The following is a 19701-nucleotide window of genomic DNA, read 5'->3' as shown; positions in this document are numbered from 1 at the left end:
AGTGTTCATAACATGTTGTTTCAAACGACCTTGTTCTCTTGGCATACGTACACGATGCAATCTTCATTCATAAGAAAAGCCGCATTACTTTGGAGTACTTTCACATAACTTGTCCATAGAACTTCTGCTGAGAGATTTCTTGCTTCTCTGAACGATAACCAAAAAGGGCGGTGCCCTTCTTTTTCATTTGTTATTGTTATTCCTACGTAATCATGCTGGTACACATTACGGAGAAAATAATCTATTAGAGCCCGTAGACTCGTTTCAATTGCATTAAAACGATTTTCACTTGCACGCACGGAGCTAGACGGAATCTTAACATTGTACCCGCCATATTGTATCTTTTGTTATGTCTTCTACGCTCTTCTATTATATGAAATCTATTGTTATCATCATTACGCCTGTTATTACCAAATCCTTGTTGTGCATTTGTGTTTCGTTCTGCTTCAAATACGGATAGCAATCCATCCATGTTTTTTTTCTATTTCGTCTAAATCGATTTCTATTTCTCCATGTTCTGTAATAGCCTCTGCTAATATTTCCATAATTGATGGATACATTACTTCCCCTTCTTCTTTTTCAGGATTAGGAAATAAATAGTTAATCAATTATTCTAACTCAGTTTCGTAGAACTCATCTTCTTCTGTCTAGTTCTGTTCCTCATTTGAGTCTCCTATTATTTGGGAGAACGTTAGGATCATTTGTCCTTTCTTCGACTTCCTCTTCTTCTTTTGGTCGTTCTTGTAACCATTTTTTAATTTGCTTAATACGGTCGGATGCTTCCTCTTCTTCTTTTTCCTTTATCATTCTATTACCTGCAATTCCCAATATTTCTAATAGTTCTTCTTCATATTCTTCTTTTTTTCTGAATTCGAATTTCATTAGCTGCATATATTTCTTCTTCTTCGGTATTCATGATCATGTCTTCTTCTTTTTCTATTTCTTCTTCTAGTGTTATTCTTCCTTTCGTGTTCCTTTCTCCCTTTCATCTTCTTCTTCCTTCATTTGATGATGATCATCTTCCTCTTCTATTCCCATTACGGCATCTATTTATCTTAGAAGAACTTGCGTATCTTTATTTATTACGATCTCCTCTTCTTAAAAAGATAAATACTGTAAGTTCTGGTAAATGCTGTAATCTGTTTTAATAGATCTAGTGTACACATGGTTTCCATTTTTGCTCTCCAGATATATATACGTAATGCAAAAAGTATATGTATTTTCCAATATGTATATATAAATAGTAAATAGAGAATGTATAAGTATTATTTAAAATGGAATATAAATAAAAGTGCTTTAAAAGAATATATGAATAAATAAAAATGGGCTATATATAAGTAATTAACAAAGGAATAACAGTATCAGTAAGGATAAGGAAAGTATGATACACGTATCTTTATTTGTATTCAACCTAAAATAAAAAAGAAATGCATCTGGTTCCTTATAACCATATTCCAAATAAATATAAACAGTGTATATACATATAGATTTCAATTCGTTATACAGAAATAGCAGATATTTTAAATAGCATACTTTTTATGTAGTTAAAATGAAATGTAACTTTTTTTCTTATTCCCTGGGAGTGAAACAAATGTATGTTCACAGTTTGCTTCAAGTGTGTTGTCTAATGTATAAACGTTCTGTACGTGAATTTTATACTTATTCTTTCAGAGTTTCAGCTACCTCAAAAATATGTATTTGACACTAATATCGTTCGTTTTACAACGTAAGGAGCATATTTATGGTACGTTAAACTGAAATCTTTCTTTCTTTCTCTCTCTCCCTTTCTTTCTATTTTGTCTACTTACATTCTAAAATAAGTTCCATTTTAATTTTGACTGGAACAAAATTATGACCTTTTAATTCACTTGTAATAGAGATGAAAGGTAGTTGAAACATAAACTTATATTTAATATTATTGTGAAAAATTTAAAAGGTTTCACTCGGGAAGAATTTGAATAAACGCGGATGTAATGAAATTTTATATTTTTATGTTCTATGGTTAGCATCCTGTAGACTAAGCGAAACGATGATGACGACAATGAATGAAATGGTGAAATGAAAAAAGTGAGTGGAAACAGGAGAACATCGAGAAAACCCACGTATATGGTGTTTTTCCACCATAAAGCCAATTTGACGCAAAAAGAAAACCAGGGACCCCACCCACTAGATGTGAACACTTTTTTCTGATCCACCACTACCTCAATGAGCAAAAGATGAACATATATTTGCGAAAATACTGATAACGTGAATTGAACCAATGTGTGAAATGCCCTGAGGAAACTTCTTAATCCGGGAGATGTTTCCCGGCAAACCCTGAAATTCTCACTGTCTATATTCCTAACAGAAAACCATTAGTTAGTTAAACTTCAGATGAGTTCTTGAGTTCTTTTTGAGTTGTCGTCCCATTGAACAGCGAGGCTGTATGAGACGTGGACCTAGTGATTACATACGAAATCAGAACCACAGGAGCTGCCGCCCGGAATCGATGACCTTGTTCACATGAAAGCTCAGAAAACCATTTGTATCTTCACGTCTATTTCTCTGGTAGTAAAGCAAAAAGTATGTAGTACTAAGCTTTCTTTGATGTGAAGAAGTGTTTTTTTCCCAGAAAGAACCTGTGTTCGTCTTTCTATATATGCATATATAAAATCTATTATATACAACACAAATGTACAATACAATATAGTGCACTTTTTCTGTGTAAATACTGCATTTACATTGAATAAAATATATTACTTTGATTTGATTATGGAACATTAAATTTGACCTCTATGGCTAGTGCAGCAGTATCTTAATAAACTGGATAAGTACTCATCAAGAGCAACGACGCCGACTTTCCAAAATTTATGTGGGTGCATAAGACGGGTCATGTTATATGATTTCAAAGATCTCTCGATATTATTTGATAATTCTCTTTCACATAAAATATTTTATAAACACTGTTATAAAGGGATGTGCTCAATTCTATTCCCTATATACGAGTACTTCAATTTTTTTCATGTGATGACTGCCTTTGAGTGAGCCTGATATAAGTAAGGAAGGAAGAAGTGTGTTGCTTAAGTACCTTTGCACAGACACATCTGAAACAATTATGTTTTAGCCATACGTAACAAGTATTAACTTCAATCTCAATGTTTTAATTGCTTGTTATTTTTGAACAATGACAAGTGAAAAATATATTATTTTATTATATTTATATCAAAATAAAAATCTTGAAGGTATGTGACACCCACAAGATTATTTATGTGAGTCCTGGAGCCCCGGAGCAAGCTCGTAGTCGGCTCGCATGTTCAACAGCATGTTGCTGCTAACTACGAAATCGTATTGCATCTAATTGAGCAACACTGTGGGTACTTCACGACGAGAAGCAAGCAGCAGGAAAGTTTATTTTAAGGTAATCTGTTTCTAACTACGCAGCTTCTTTTCTTCGGAGGAACCAACCCTATAACGCAACAAGAACAAAAAATCGCTTGCCTTGCTTCTACGAAAGTAGGAAGAAAAAGCGTTCTTGTGTTATTTTTTATTTTTCACTTCCCGTGAACTACAGGGTGTCCGAGAAGTCCTTCCCTGAACAGAAATTGATAACTCGGGCTAGAAATAAGATAGAAATATGAAACTGGTGTTGAATTGTTTACAAACTATAAACGTTTTTGTCTGTGTTAGGTTTGTTTTGTTTTACCAAGTCTCAATTTTGTTTGTTTAGGTTTGTAGTACGTAAGTAAGAAGCCCAAGAAGCCATGCCAACCAACCAGGTGAAGGCACAGTGTGTCCTGTGGTACCATGAGACACGATCACCAACCACGGTGCAGAGATAGTTCCAGACAACTTTTGGGAGGACTCCACCTGATGTCAAGAGCATTAAAGGCTGGTATGAGAAGTTCAAGAAGTTGTTGCATCGTTCCCTCCAGTGATGTTGGCTAATGTGTGGATGGAAATTGAATATCGCGTAGATGTGCTACGTGCTACCAAGGGTGCTCATGTGCAAGTGTCCTGATGTGACCAAAACTTTTATAGTTTGTAAACAATTCAACACCAGTTTCATATTTCTATCGTATTTCTAGCCTGAGTTATCAATTTCTGTAATCAGGGAAGGACTTCTCGGACACCCTGTACAAGAACCTTTGCAGAAGCAACACGGTCAGTTCTCTCAGACAAGCTAGCAGTTTGTGATTCTCAATTCATTTCGATCACGGCAAGAAATTCATTGAAGAATGATTCAATTTTGGCTTTAACCTTAATTCATTTGATTCGCAGCTTGATTCGTTCTTAATGGTCGAATCGTTCATGATCAACACAACACAAGTATATATTAATGTTACAACAATATTTCACAGCTAACGTCACATTTACATCTTCCCTGTTGAATAATCAGTTAGACATGTGTCAGTGTCTATACCAGTATCATCTTCAGTATGAACGCCCTCTTTTCCAACGCAGGTTACCATTTTTCATAAGATCCAATTAAGACTAGAGAACGATGCTAAGTGAACGGTCTGAGTGCATGGACTGCGTCTCAGGTACAATATTACGAAGTGTTTGTCCGGTAATTGGCTGATTATAATTTTACTTCAGTTTTCAATGTTTTGCCATATAACGAAATATTACAAATCACAAATTATGGTTCGCTCATTCATTATTCCTGCTCAATACCAAATAACAATGATTACTGTGGCTAGATGAGTGCAATAACTGACACGGCAGGTTCCCACAAGTTGTTGCTAAAATCCGATTGCCACATAGCAAATCTGATAGAGCATCATGAGAAATGAACAGGAGCAAAATTTAAGGTGCTATGGAGCAGAAGGATCGGAGCCACGGGGATTCAAAATTTGAATATGCAAAGAATTATGGAATTATGTACTTTTAAAGTAAATATCTTGAAAACCGTTAAAGCAATCAAACCAAAAGTTGCACAATGTAATGAGAACAAAATGTCCTATCGAAGATAATAGACATTGCCATAGGTGAAGATATGTGGCAAACTCAGCACAAAAATATTTTATTATAAATAGCATCATATATAAGTGTACACAGATTTAAAATGCACTGTTATCACTAAACATAACAGTGAAGTGTAGTGGTACAGTGTGGCACACTGTTGGAGCTACGTGTGCTGAAAATGTACAATGGAGAAGTCTGATATGTGGCAACAGATGATAATAAAGGAATCAGGGTCTCATACTATGAATTTAGTTCAAATGTGTAACACAGACAGTAGAACGTAACAAAATATTCACTGATGCCACAAAATATTGATGAATTTGAAAAACGAAATTGAGTGATGCAATTTTTACGTCCTGTGTCAGCTTCAAAGCTATATAGGAGTACAAAATGGGATCCGAATCACTATGAAAGAGAAAGATAAAAAATAAATGTAACGTGAAAAGTCCTACAAAAACATGTCCGACGCGGGATTGGAACCCGCGATGCCTAATATGTCGGTTGTCTAGCCTTCTAAAAGACACCACTATCTGGTCCGACTAAAAACGAAATGAGTTTGAAACAAAATAATTATATTTCCAATGTGAATAAGTTAATATTACGATGCACAAACATAATCACATGGTATGTAGGAGAGGAAATAAAAGAACATGTTACTTAATAGGAAAGACACAAACCAAGAAGTCACTATTTCAAATATTGATAAGATAACCTGTAGAACCAGTTTACAGAATTAGAAAACACGTGTATCTTTCCTCGAATGTATCATTTTCTTCTCGCGAGTTGTCTGCTTATTCATCGGAGCTACAGAAATATATTACAAAATCCTCAATTTTTTCGAATGCATTCTTTTATTACCCTTTGTTCCCACACATTAGACTTCCCCATTGTATATTTTCAGCACATATGGCTCCAATAGCTTGCAATACTATATCACTACACTTCACTGTTATGTTTGGTGTTAGTAGTTCATATTAAATGTGTGCACACTTGTATATGATGCTATTTAAAATAAAATATTTTTATGCTGAGTTGGCAAACCTGCTACACCTATGGCAACAATGTTTCTGGTTTTCGATAGGCCATTATGATCTTATTATAGTGGGTAACTTTTCTTTTGGTTTCTTTAACGGTTTTCAAGATATTTACTTCAAACGTACATAATTCCATGATATAATTCTTTGGATATTCAAATTCTGAAGCCCCGTAGCTCCTATCCTTCTGGTCCATAGCACCTCAAATTTTGCTCATGTTCTTTTCTCATGATAGTCTATCAGATGTGCTGTGTGGCAATCAGATTCTAGCGACAACTTGTGGGACCCTCATGTGTTAGTTTTAACCCCTAAGGGAAAAGCAATCAATCTTTTATGGACTCTGTGGTTTTCAGTTCCTCAATTTTATCTATTGTAAGCATATTATTATAATGTTTTCTTATTACCGATTTTTAGTTTCAAATTCTATGTTTCACATATTTGTGCTACATCTTTTTGTCTGAATGAATATTGTCTTTAATATTACATTCATGGAATATTGGAATGACACAAAAATAAATAATTTCATCACCTTTGCAGTATTTCATTTGCAAAAAAGTATATTATAAATGAACTAGATGACTTAAAGCATGCATCTCTGGTTTGAGGGCTCCTCGGATCTATTTCCGGCCACGAGTGATTGTTGTGGCCAACATAGTATAGTACGTTCTCTCGGGGATCTCTCGTTGCTTCGCATATTGCTTTTGTAGTAATTGACTTACATAATGGATTGATCTTAGCCACACGATTTTACTTATTGGACACAAAACTAACAATTTTGCTTCATGTTCAATTTCATAATATATCCGAACTCACAATAAAACTATAGCAAATTTACCAAATGAGGGCTACGAATCGAGACAGAAAGAAGCAAGAAAGATAACGAGAAAAATGAAATGAAATATATTAGCTTAACGTATCAGAAATATGCTCGTTATGTTAAGAGAGACGATGGTTAATGCAAGTGAATGATGACGGATTAGTTGGTGGAGTGCAAAACTGGGAGGAAACGGGAGTATCCCGAGAGGAAACGCGAACACGATGTTGTCCACCACAAACACACTTGACTAGGGATTAAAAAAGCGAGCCCATACAGCAAAAGGAAGTATATACCACTAAGTCTCCTTGTTGCATGTATGATACTAAGAGACAAATGGGAATGCGTAACAGTCAATTCAGGTTATGATACAGGTTTATAAACTGTAAAATGTTATTGCTCGTTTCAAAACAGTATAATAATTTACTACAGCAGAAGTTTGGACAGATATCAAACATACATTGCCCGCAGTTTAATTCCAGATAATAACGTAACCTTCTAATTGGAAAATGCAATTAACTTTCTTTTCATAGTGTCTTAGAAGAGAGAGTATTTTATAATTATTTCTCTCGGAATATTCAACAAAAATTTCTTCTGAATCTACTTTAATACAAATCTTTTTAACTCCCCCAAGGAATACAACATGTTATGTGTTGTTTTCCTTATTAATCTAGCTTTATTTTGTACAATAATGAATTGGCACAGCCATCCTCAAATATACACATAACTTTCTTGGAAAAGATATGAGACTTATAATGAATGATTTATGTGATAATGCGTCATGTTCTTTGTAGCATCGAAAAACTATGAAACCACAGCGATATTGAAGTGATATTTTCTAATACAAGGTTTAAAGCATTTGTTACAATGTATTTAAAGAAAGCAATTTTCCTCCTCAAAATTCCTGGCCGCATTATTAAGTTATATGGCTATTAAGGTGTGTAAGTTGGTGAATCCACTTTCATTAGATGGGGTCAAATTGATGTTCTCATATCAAAGTATGGGAGAAGCTTAGGACTAGTGATGAGCACAACAGTCTTGCTCTTGTGGTTTCTCAGAGAGCCTTGCATGTAAGACCAAGACGAAGGAAAAGGGTGGAACACCAACACGAAGTCCAATACAATAAATGCAATACCAATACAAAGAGTCTTGTGCAAGAGTCTTGTACAGGTACCGCAACATTTTTATTTTCATAGGATGTAAAAAGGAGAGGTAACATTATATCGTTCACTTGAATTTCTTGGTTTCACTCAAAGTGACGCTGGAGTGAATGTGTTCCCAGGATATTATGCAACCCGTGTAAGTCACTCTACCTCTTTAGCATATAGCTACAGTACGTTGATTTCTGAATCGGTTGCTCGCGAGACGACCGGGAGAATAATTCTGTAAATTTTACAAGATATAAGACCTTCATTGTCTGATTTACTTTGATCATCATTTGATTTATTTACGAAGGCCCGTGATTCGATTTTGGGAAATCATACGAAGAATAGTTGTGTTCATAATATGCGTTTAAGAGAATGTTAAACTAAAACATGTTATGCCAGCTGTGGCTCAGTGGAAAAGCGTTCACTTTTGGTGTATGGAGTCCCAGGTTTGATCCCAGGTTGCACCACTTTACCTTTTTGGCGGACGAACACCGTGTGCATGTTTTTTTCGCAATAACTCCGTTTCCTCCTACTTTCTTCTCTGTACCTCTTCATTCGTTTCTCTTTACCACTGTCTCTCTTAACCTCAGTGTATAAACGTGGGATGTTAAACTAGATATTACACTCCAAAACATATTAGTGATATTCCTTTCTCACAACTAAAAGAAATGTAGTATTGAACATTGGTATTTCAGTATACCACAGGTGACGACTACATGGGTGTGGCCTTGGCTCCGAGGTTCAAGCACGCTTTGAAATTTTTAATGTGTGCCGTTTTCAGCTTTTAATCAAATAGATTTAAAATATTAAGAGGTTCGATTATAACCATAATTATTTTATTTTTTCTCTCTAGTTGTTGGTCAATATTCCTAAACATATCATCATCATCATCATCATCATCATAGCTAGTCTGCCATTATTGGTAGATGACTTGTTGAAACTGGCAAGCTTCAATGCATGGTGTTCCGCAGCTAATCTCTTCGTGTTGTAGCCATTTTCAGTTTTAATACCTTGCAACAAAATATATTCTTATTCGGCTCTCCCTGTCTTTCTCTACACTATAACGTCTAACATGTCCCTCATAATACATGTACTTTTAAGCAAACGTCGCAACCAGTTCCTCTTCCTCCTCTTATTGCACATAAAATTATTCTTTCCTTTCCTACTGCTACTATTTTAGCATCTCCTCATTCGTTTTCCTCTGCTATTTCTAACATATTGTTTCCTCTCCATGCACACGTTTCAAAAACACACAACTGTTTCATCGCTTGTCCTTAAGGTACATGTTTTTTTTCTCGTAGAGTACATATTAAAATCAGTAAAACAAAATCTCAAAATTTAAATGAAGTTTGTTTAATACAAGGATTAGCTAATCCTGGTTGAAAAAAAATTCTTTAGAGTGAAAATATAATTTTCCAATTCATGGTATTACTGTAATCTGTGCCGTCTTGATTTTATTTAATGTGTGCCAGGATTTGCCACTCCAGTTTGAGTACCAGTGGAGTATTAGATTAGATAAAAATGTGAAGAGATTATGAAACGTGGTGATATATCTTTTAGTAGTGAAGCGTGGGCACCCATTTAAAAATCAAGGTCATGAAGTATGTTGTATACTATCATCATATTTAGACGAAGGTAAATTACATTGTATTTAGAAGCAAAAATTTTACTTCCATGAATATTGGCGCATTGCAGAATTTATTAACCCTTATATCCAGCGTAAAATTTACCTATAAAAACATATCAACTCATAAAAGCCACACTTATAAGACTCATATAAGCAAGAACAAGACCAAGAATGAATGTGAAGGACCGAGACCATCTGGAAGTCTTTATCCTGCATTTGCTCATCTTCATCTACGATCACCATTAAGTTTGGTATTTGTAAAAGAAAATGGTAAACGCTCTCTTTGACTTTAAGAAATAACGCTATAAATTTGGGTTTCCACCACGATTCCTTCTATGGTTACACAATTAGCTGATATTACAATTTTTATGTTTGCATTTTGATTTATTTAAAATATTTTCTATCACGATATTAGAAACACTATCCATCTGATTGCTTTTCACAAGCTTAAGCACATTGCATTACTTTTCCATTCCTTGTATATACCTGAGATTGTAGGCTAGAGTATTGGTATTTATCCAATTTCAAGGGTTTTTTCCTTTGATTGCATTCGCTTCTTGATAACTGATAATTGTCCATAATCGCTTACGTCACAATCTCCATCATACTCGTTGAACATTGCAGGTTCTAATTCACGTACTTCAGATATCAAAACACCACTATTATTTTCCTAGTCTAACACTTTCCATTAAAAAGACTCCTCATTTCTTTAACGTCTGTGTTTTCATCACATGCAAGTCGTTGTGCTTCTCAAACTTGCAGCTTGAAGAATTTGTATAGTTAGTGATGCATATCGCCTATTAAGATGGCTAATTATAATAGTATTTATACTTTCTATTCATTTTCCCTTCCGTAAAAAGCCTTATCATCAACTTATTGCATTTCTAATTATCATAACTTACTGCTCACAAAGAGTAAGTTTGGTTTTGTCAGAATTGTCTTCAAAAAGACACGGGAAATAATGATTAAATGTTTATTTAAAACTAATCCTAGTTGGCGTTCCATTAGTTCACTTATATTGATATATACTCTCTGATTTTACCAGTTGCGAATGCGTTACATGAATGCGTTACATGAGTTACATATATTCGTGCAATGGTTTCCATAATGTTTCTCAAATTTTTGAAAGCCTGGTGGTATACTAGGTCAAATCGATTTATTGAAGAACCAATTTGATGAAGTAATTCATAAAATATTGTTAGAACCGCCATATCGAATGTTGTTCGAAATCTCTAAGTTTCTGGATTGACTAAACTTTTACAACGTATGTAAGTAGTTACGAAGCTTATCATTATCGTCACTATGAACACCTGTGATTGCTCTAGCAACCACTACGATTAAATGTATATGAAACACACGTATACTTACAAATGGAGTAATATAATCTATTGCTTTCTTAATTAAAAAAAACTATTATTTTATTTTTATTTGAAGTGAATTTCTAATTTGACTGAGATACAGAGTTTTATTTTACATCAAACAGTTTGCATTCACGTTTTTTCAAAATAAGTCCCAATACTATTGAGTGTGCGGAACTTTTTCCAAAGAACACCATATATTAATTTCAATAATGCTGAGTATGTAATGTATTATTTCTTTATATAGTGTATGTTTACAGAAACAAAATACTGACCATGCATTTATCAGGAAATACTTGAAAGTAGCTGTAAACATCAAATCTAGAAAAACTGCTGGGAATAAGTTTGTAAATCATTGACTCAACTTAGAGACCTTCTCCAATTTCCTCACTCCAACATCATTTTCTTACTGGAGAAGAGTAAATATTTCTTGCCACACTGAGTATGTATTGAAATTGAAACAGTTGAAAATGCTCCCAACTTACATTACTAATATTCTTCCTCATCGTAACTTCTAATTTCCAAAGAAGAAGATGAGAGCAGCATTTACGCCGATCCCAAGAGTTTCAGTATTCGCGCGCTATCCTAGACAGCTGCTTGGATTTGTTCATTTAAAATGTACAGAAAAATTTGAGCAACAGAACAAAACCTGACCAACTCCTGCGGGGCTTGTAACCCTTTCCTACTACTACTACTACTGCCACTATTATTATTATTATTATTATTATTATTAGGGATCTGTGTAATAAAACTGCAAGCTTATTTTAATGAGAAATGTGTAATGATTTTTTTTTAAAAAATGGGGAAGGTTTGAACCCATTCCAAAAACTATTTCGTTACTAGAACGTTTCCCTAGAACGCTCGGCCACGAGGGAAGACAGCAGTTTGCATTAATTTTCCCTATATATAGGTCATGACTCATGGTGTCCTATCTGTACGGTCAATAAGATCAGAGGATATCTGAAATTCTTGGAATCTCCCTCACACCAAGATCTTCGGAGTCGTTAGTTACGCCTCTGCGCCCGTTCCATACACAGCAAATTAATTAAGAGAACAATATGGACCAATATGACAATAAAGTACGAATATGTATTATTTCTGGTGCTCCGAATAGTAGACCTCTTTTTTACTGAAACATTCCCATGACTCATTATTCTTTTATTTACTTTTGTGTTCTGTTCTGTTCATGTGGTGTAGTGAAACTGTTTGATGCTTCTTTTATAATTTCATTTTCGTATCAAATATCAAGTACCCCTCAAACGGCGGGGAGCTTCCCTGGGGACCAGTGGCCCACCTGCTCCCAGAAGTCAGGGCCTTGCGTCGTGGCAATCATTTTTCTTAATTGGAATATATTGTTTACATAATTGATTTTGTAATTATATTATTCCTTTATAATAATAATAATAATAATAATAATAATAATTATTATTATTATTATTATTATTATTATTATTATTATTATTATTATTATTATTATTATTGATGATGATGTTACAAAGTCGAGATTTGGTTACATATTTTATATTTATGAATTTTCTGATTGGATTTCAAGTCTTTTGTTTAATAATCAACACACTCCACCTTAGGGGGTTTGGGGGAGGGAAATATTATCTTGTTGCTTTTCATTGGTCTAGTTGCACGCTACTCCAAGCCTGAATACTACATTTCACCTTTCTATATCTACGGGAACTACCCATAAGTTCGTGAAGAACATAAAATAATAAGTGAATAAGTGACTAGATCAATGAGGTTTGAGTATTAACAACAATATAAAGTATCAGGTTGTCCCAAAGAAATGACGAATTTCGGTAAAATATGAGAAATGAATGTTTGCGGATATACTAGAGCTATTCATATCATGCAATAGTTTGTCATGAATAGCTAGGATGTTGAGCGTTTTGTGTAATAATATTGTTCTTTGTTTTGTTTGGTTTTGCAGATTTTATCAGAGATGGCGTGTGTCAATGAAAACTTGACCCTCCACCCACCGTTACCTACTCTGACCCATGATCCACCACCCACCTCGGATCACTCTGGTCCACTATCCACAATGACCTATTCCAACCCACCACACACCATGAGCCAGTGACCCACCAAATTACAACGTCATCTACTCTGACACATGATCCGCTTCATCTTTTCTACCGATTAAATGCCTTATACTTGTAATGATACCAGGTTATCATGTTCTAACTAATCGGGGTTTGAATTTCTAGGTAAGTGGCTCAAGCACAGCTCTGTTACAATAATGATGAATCAGACGTTTACGATATAAAATGGTAAAGTGTTTGCCATGGGCAAACTTACGACGAATTTGAATTAAATTATCATGGTCTAATTATTTCCTTGTTGAATTATCGATATTTTTCAGTGGAAAAAAGGGATGAAATTTGAAAGTCCCAAATCGAATTACGTAGAACAACATACATTACACATTCTATGTACGTTTCTCTTTCAACTTTATGGATTGAATACCATGCACTCAGAGCGCTCCATATAATAAACAAGCTTCAGCAATTATTATAAATAGCAAGGTAAGCATATATGGATATATAATGGCAAGCTGTGTATTTTTCGATGAGTTAATTTTAAGTTTAACGTTCCTTTCAGCTGCGAGGCATTATAAGAAATGGACCTTTCCCATGCCATAAACGTCGCCAACACCTAGTGGCTGACCTACGGGTAACGTCGATCGTCAATTTAGCGACGAGTCGAACAATTGCCCCTAATGTCCGACCGGTGGTAGGGTTTCGTCGAGTCGAAACAGATATCTCACTTCGGGATGTTGAAGTTACCACCGCATAGCAGTGAGGACTTCGTTTTGGTCCACTCTCATGCGATTGGTCGCGGAGAATAGCAAAGGGACCAACACGAACAATCGCTGAGCTCCTCCGTGGCTAAGCGGTTAGCGTACGCGCATTTGGCGTGGGAGGCCCGGGTTCGATTCCCGGCGGGAGCTCACGTGGTTCGGATTCCACGTTAATCAGTAGGTCCACGTCTCATATAGCCTCGCTGCTGAAAGGGACGCTAAACTAAAATCAACTCAACTCAAAGAACGATCGCTACTATCGCATGTGTTTATTATTATATATTATTTTTTTCTGACGAATTGCCCCTAAAGTTAGCTACGGGGGTCAAGAATAACCTCTGCCTCAACATCATAAAGAGAAAAATCTTGAGTGCGATAATTGTATGATTGTAGATGACAACGGACTTCGATCATTAGAAAGTGAATATGTGAGAACTATGAAATAAAGTGAATATACACGCGTCATTTTGTTATATAATTACATGGCAAACGTATTTTGTCTTGTCTCAAACAGTTATTGTCACATATGTACGGTTAAGGGAGCACAGATTGACGAAATTAAAAATATCTCAATGATTTATCCCTCTACAAGCGATGTCTCCTTCATCACCTCCGTGGCAAAGTCTGAAGAACGCCCACACAGTAATCATGAGGTTGTTGGTCCGAGCTTCTTCGGGGGATTTTTTTATACTTTTTAGTGTTAATAGACACACGTTAATGTAAACAAATCACGCATATAGGAGATTTAACATATTTTGGGGATGTAAGTTTGTGGTTAATTGGCGTTTTGTCACGTCAGACGATGCTGTCTACAATGAGCAGAGAGGATCGGTGGATCAGACTGCGACATAGTGAGCGGTGGATCACGGTGGGTGCTGCGTCGATGTGGGTCACGGCTGTGATGGATCGCAGTGGTCGCATGCTGTTGACCGAGTGACCCACTCAGAAACTTGTAACCATTGAACCCGCTGACAGACTCCAACACTGGACTTGACAGCACATAGAAAATGGAGACCAACATTTGAATGTTCACCATATTTTGTCGTTTTACTTCAGGCGATTGACGAACGGGCTAATAATGTTTTTTCTATGTTTACTGTCCTCCATGTTACAGTGTTTTTGTTCCTGTTCTTAAGTAGTTGGTGGATAAACTGTAAGACAGAGTAAAATGCGTCAAAATGAGAAACAAGTTGCTGAGGAAAGTTCCTTAAATTAGTTAATTTTATAAAAAATTATCCAGTGGCCTGAAACACAAGATTTCATTCAATATAAGTACCTGTCTTATGTCCTCGCGTGAAACATCAGTTCCGCAGGCGAGAGCAAACGGCAGCGCCTAAATGCGTATAAGCTGTCAATATCAAGTTGACTTCTCGGGCTATTCTTTCTGCATAATACTTTACTATTTTATCATGACTGAAATCAGAAACTTTCTGCATTATTACACTGGAATCGTAAAAGTGTGCAATTACTGAATTCACTATAGCTCCATTTTACTTCTCCGAGATTAGTAATGTCTTAGATTAGTGCTTTAAGCAGTAGTTTCATAATGTTGGGGACCCGAGTTCGATTCCGGCTGTGGCAATTCAGGATTTTTGATAATCTACAAAGTGATAATTTTGATGTATACTAACAGGAAATATTCAGTATCTCTTGGTATAAGAGTTGAGTCAACTTCTTTTAAAGGTGAAATGCAAACAACACAAAAGTACGTCATCCGTGTCGACCTCCATAACCGTCTGGCAACAAACGAGTTTGGACCAGAAATCATGAACATATAAGGACTAAACTGGTTCTTACTGCTGTAGTATGGACCAAAAATGAGTTCCAGAGAATTGTTCCTATTTGTGTAAAACTTGCAAATAGCAACTAAATTTCAATAGGGATCGTTAGTGGCGAGAGTGATCCTATTTAAAATGTCACCTCACCTTTCTACGTAAAAGAAGGGCGAAACAAAATGCTTTACTGTTATCTGCTAATACATGTTTATATTCCATTTGTGTTGTCAAAAGGTGATAATTCTACATCTGACATATTTTTTCTGTTCCTATGAATCCCTTCGACTATATTACTTGTTCTTTCAATTCCATAATAATAATAATAATAATAATAATAATAATAATAATAATAATAATAATAATAATAATAATAATAATAATAATAATAAGAAGAAGAAGAAGAAGAAGAAGAAGAATAAAGGAACATAATTCCAATAACATAATTACAAGACCAATTATATAAACATAATCTTGCCATTCAGGAAAATTATACTAAACGGGATTTGAATCCAAGTAGGTGCATTGGGAGTTTCCTGCTCTCACATTTTTGTTTTAAGCAAATCACCCTAACCTGAGTTCTCTTCACCACTGGCACCTCATATCCTTTGGACGCATTCCAAACACTACAGGAACATGAACACAGAAATACTGAGGACAGTTAAAATTCCGACCTTGCTCTTCATAGGAATTCGAAACCCTAGTGGATTGTGCCTCATGATTAGAAGAGATCACTCGAACGCCCGAGATTACTCGGTTAGTGCGACCGGCTCAATTTGCCACAAACTCGTCATATAAATATAAGAAACTAAGCTAGTAGCTATGGAACATAAAGACAGAAATGCCTATTTCTACATGTGTTGATACAATTCAAAGAATGTGAAAATAATCTATGTCGTCTTTTCTTCTTTGGAAATTAGAGGTTACGTTAAAGACGAAATGTAACATAAATCGGGACCATCCCTGCAACAGATGACCAGGGCCGTAACTTCGATTCCTTTCTGGGGGCAAGCATAAATAAGCTTAATTGGGCCCCCTAAAATGTTGTTTTTCTAATTATTGGGCCATCTCTCTCCAACTTTCTTGTAATTTTTATGGGCCCTCGCAACCTGTAGGCACCTCAGCACGGCATGTTCTGCGGTTCCGTTAGTTATTCCCTGGGCTCATTCCATACATGACAAACATATTACTGGGACAATACTGATAAATCTCAAAGCTATACTAATAAATATTACGGAAATAGGTCGCCAACTCATTTTTGTTGTATTTACCTTTCGTGTGCTGGTTTGTTTTTTCAATATAGCGACCCTATTTGATGATTTATTTCTAATTTCATGTTCGCATCGTGTATGGAGTAAGAACATTTTGCCTGAAAATGGGCCGCCTCGAACGGCGGGGAGATTCTCTGAGGGGCAGTTGCTCCCCCACAAGTTACGGCTCTGCCGATGACGTAGCCTCAACTTGAACAAACTTTCGTGATAATTTCCTCATTCACCAACGTCTATATATCTTATTTTTGAGTTAAACAAGGAAATATATAGTAAGTCATTAACACACTCACACAAGTTGCTTATATTTTCTTATTTATATTTATATTTGGTTTATATTAGCTTGTTTTTGTTATTTTAACAAAAGAGACACTGACCAAAGCTTAAAACCCACTTTAGTTTATATTATAATTTGTAACTGTTTCGGATATCTAGCATATCATTCTTCAGATACTATCGAAAATAAATGAATATCATTTTTTTTCATTTATTTTCATTTATTTTCGATAGGATCTTAAGAAGGATATGCTAGATATCCGAAACAGTTACAAATTATAATTTAAAATAAAGTGGGTTTTAAGCTTTGGTCAGTGTCCCTTTTGTTAAAATAATCAATCATGAAACAATTTGGTTGCCGGTTAAGAAGTTTGTAGGTGAGTGGTTAGCGCATTCAATTTCTATTGGGTAGACCCACGTTCGAACCCCGGCCAAGCTGAATCTTTTTAATGTGTTCCTCTTTCAATTTCAATTTCAATGCATGCTGTATTATAAGCAAGATGTTCTCTTCCCTAGAAAGAAAAAGATGTTCGAATAAGGAGCATTGGAGAAGGTCTCTCAATGGAGACAGTGATTTACAAACTTATTTCCAGCACTTGTTCTAGATTTGATATTTTCGTCTATTTTTAATGTGATCAGTGTGAACCATATTCTGATTCATGTGTGATCATGTTTTTATTTCTTTGAATTACGGTATATAATGAAATAATACATTACATACACAGCAATATTGAGATAAAGTTATAATGTTCATTGGACAACACGCTCTGAAGAAGAGAGATCGATCTTTGAATGGAGGAATGTTTGTTGCGTCACCTACTCAAGGTTTTAGTTGCATACAGACTTAATTCAGTGCTACCATCTGCTGTCAGTACCGAAAAAAGTTATGTGTAAGTTGGGTTGAGTCTGTCTAGGCGTTCTCACAACTGCAAATGACTTCGACCCCAAGTAATGGAATTAGAGCACTTACGGGGATATACGTTTGTGGTTAGGTGTTGAAATGACATTAGGCATGGAAAGTTTCTCAAATAACTAGTAAATGTTTATGAGTGAGTCGAACTTTTAAAAGTATTTTTTGGTTGTATACACAAAAACCATCGCACTGCATTAACCCATTTTTACTTTTACTTTTACATTTCGATATGCGACATCTCTTCCTAGAAGTTATCATTTCGACAAACACTGGAATGTAACGTCGTCGAAGTCCCTTACCCACTTCGGGCAATGATAACATAAAAGAACGACATTGAAGTTGTTCTTCATCTTTGCTGGTTTCTTCCTGTGATTCTGCAAGTGCCTTGCGAAGTGCTTCAGCTATTTGAAAGGGAAAATCCCTGAATTTATTTTTCTTTACGTTCATGTCCACATTGTTACATTTGCTAACGGTAGAAATGATTTAAATATTCGAGTTTTACGTCCCACGCTTATCCCAGCTACACTAAAGAACACGGTGATTATGAAAAATGAATGAAATTGTGGGACATAGAAAGTAGGAGGAAACAGAAGAACTCCGAGTAAACCACGTACACGGAGTTTATCCACCACAAAGTCCCCTTGGCATGAGCTGGGATCACATCAGGGTACCAATGTACCAGAGGTGAACGCTTTAATGCTGAGCCAGCGCAGCAAGGTACTGACGCTATAGTATACACGAGTTTGCAAAACCTAAGTTGATGAAATGAAAAATACTCGAATTTTTTTCTTTCTTTCTTCTGAAACATATCTAATAGAAATATATATTATCACATAAGTCCACTATCCCATATATTTTATATTGTGTTATGGATTTTTAGGATCAAAACTCAACCTCTTCTTCCGCAACTATCTGTAAATTTTCTTTCTGATACTTTCTACCAACTCTGTATTACTCTGGTTGTGACTATCACTATTGGTAGTCTGGTATTCATTAATTATTAATTCTGCAATATAAATGTAATTATCTGTTTCATTTTCTAATTCTGAACCATCAAGGATCAGTAAAGCATTAATCTCTTCCTTTTGAAGACAATTTTGGTTTTCAGTTTTTTAAAGATGATATTGGATGCTCGATACTGAACCAGAATACTCTTCTTGTGAAACAAAAAGAGAAATAGTGTTTGCTGTAATTTGCCAAATGTATCTACTTTATGCCATATGTATAGTGCTTTTCGTGACACCAGTTTTTCCGGCTCTTTGCAAAATAATAATAATAGGGTACAGCGGGGTAATTTGAATAATTTCAGACATTTTCTCATATATATCTCGGAAACTGTAATTGGTATTCAAATATAAAATTGTGAACAAAAACTTTGAACCTTACTATTACTTAACAATTTTTCTTAAGATAGTATCTGAGATACATCATTTTGAAATTTGGGTATTCAATATCCCCGCCGAAATTTCGAAAACCGTAAATGTAAGGGGCAATTCGAATAACGAGTGGGGTATATGAATTTTATTTACTTTTCTTTTCGTTTCTCTTTTGTACTTTAGAATTCTATGATATCAATTAGAGCTTGATATCTATAAGAAATGAAAGAGCAAACTAAGGAACTAATCAAGCTTTACTTTCCAGTGTACTTTGTATGTGTTCTAGAATAGAGTATTTTTGGTTGCGGCTATTCCATATTGCATAATCCAGTCACTTTTATTCGTTAGATTTAAGAAAAACC

The sequence above is a fragment of the Thermobia domestica genome, chromosome 3 (assembly GCF_964235325.1).
Source record: "Thermobia domestica chromosome 3, izTheDome1.hap1.1, whole genome shotgun sequence".
Classification (NCBI taxonomy): domain Eukaryota; kingdom Metazoa; phylum Arthropoda; class Insecta; order Zygentoma; family Lepismatidae; genus Thermobia; species Thermobia domestica.
The sequence above is the reverse complement of the archived record's forward strand: the minus strand, read 5'-3'. Positions refer to the sequence as shown.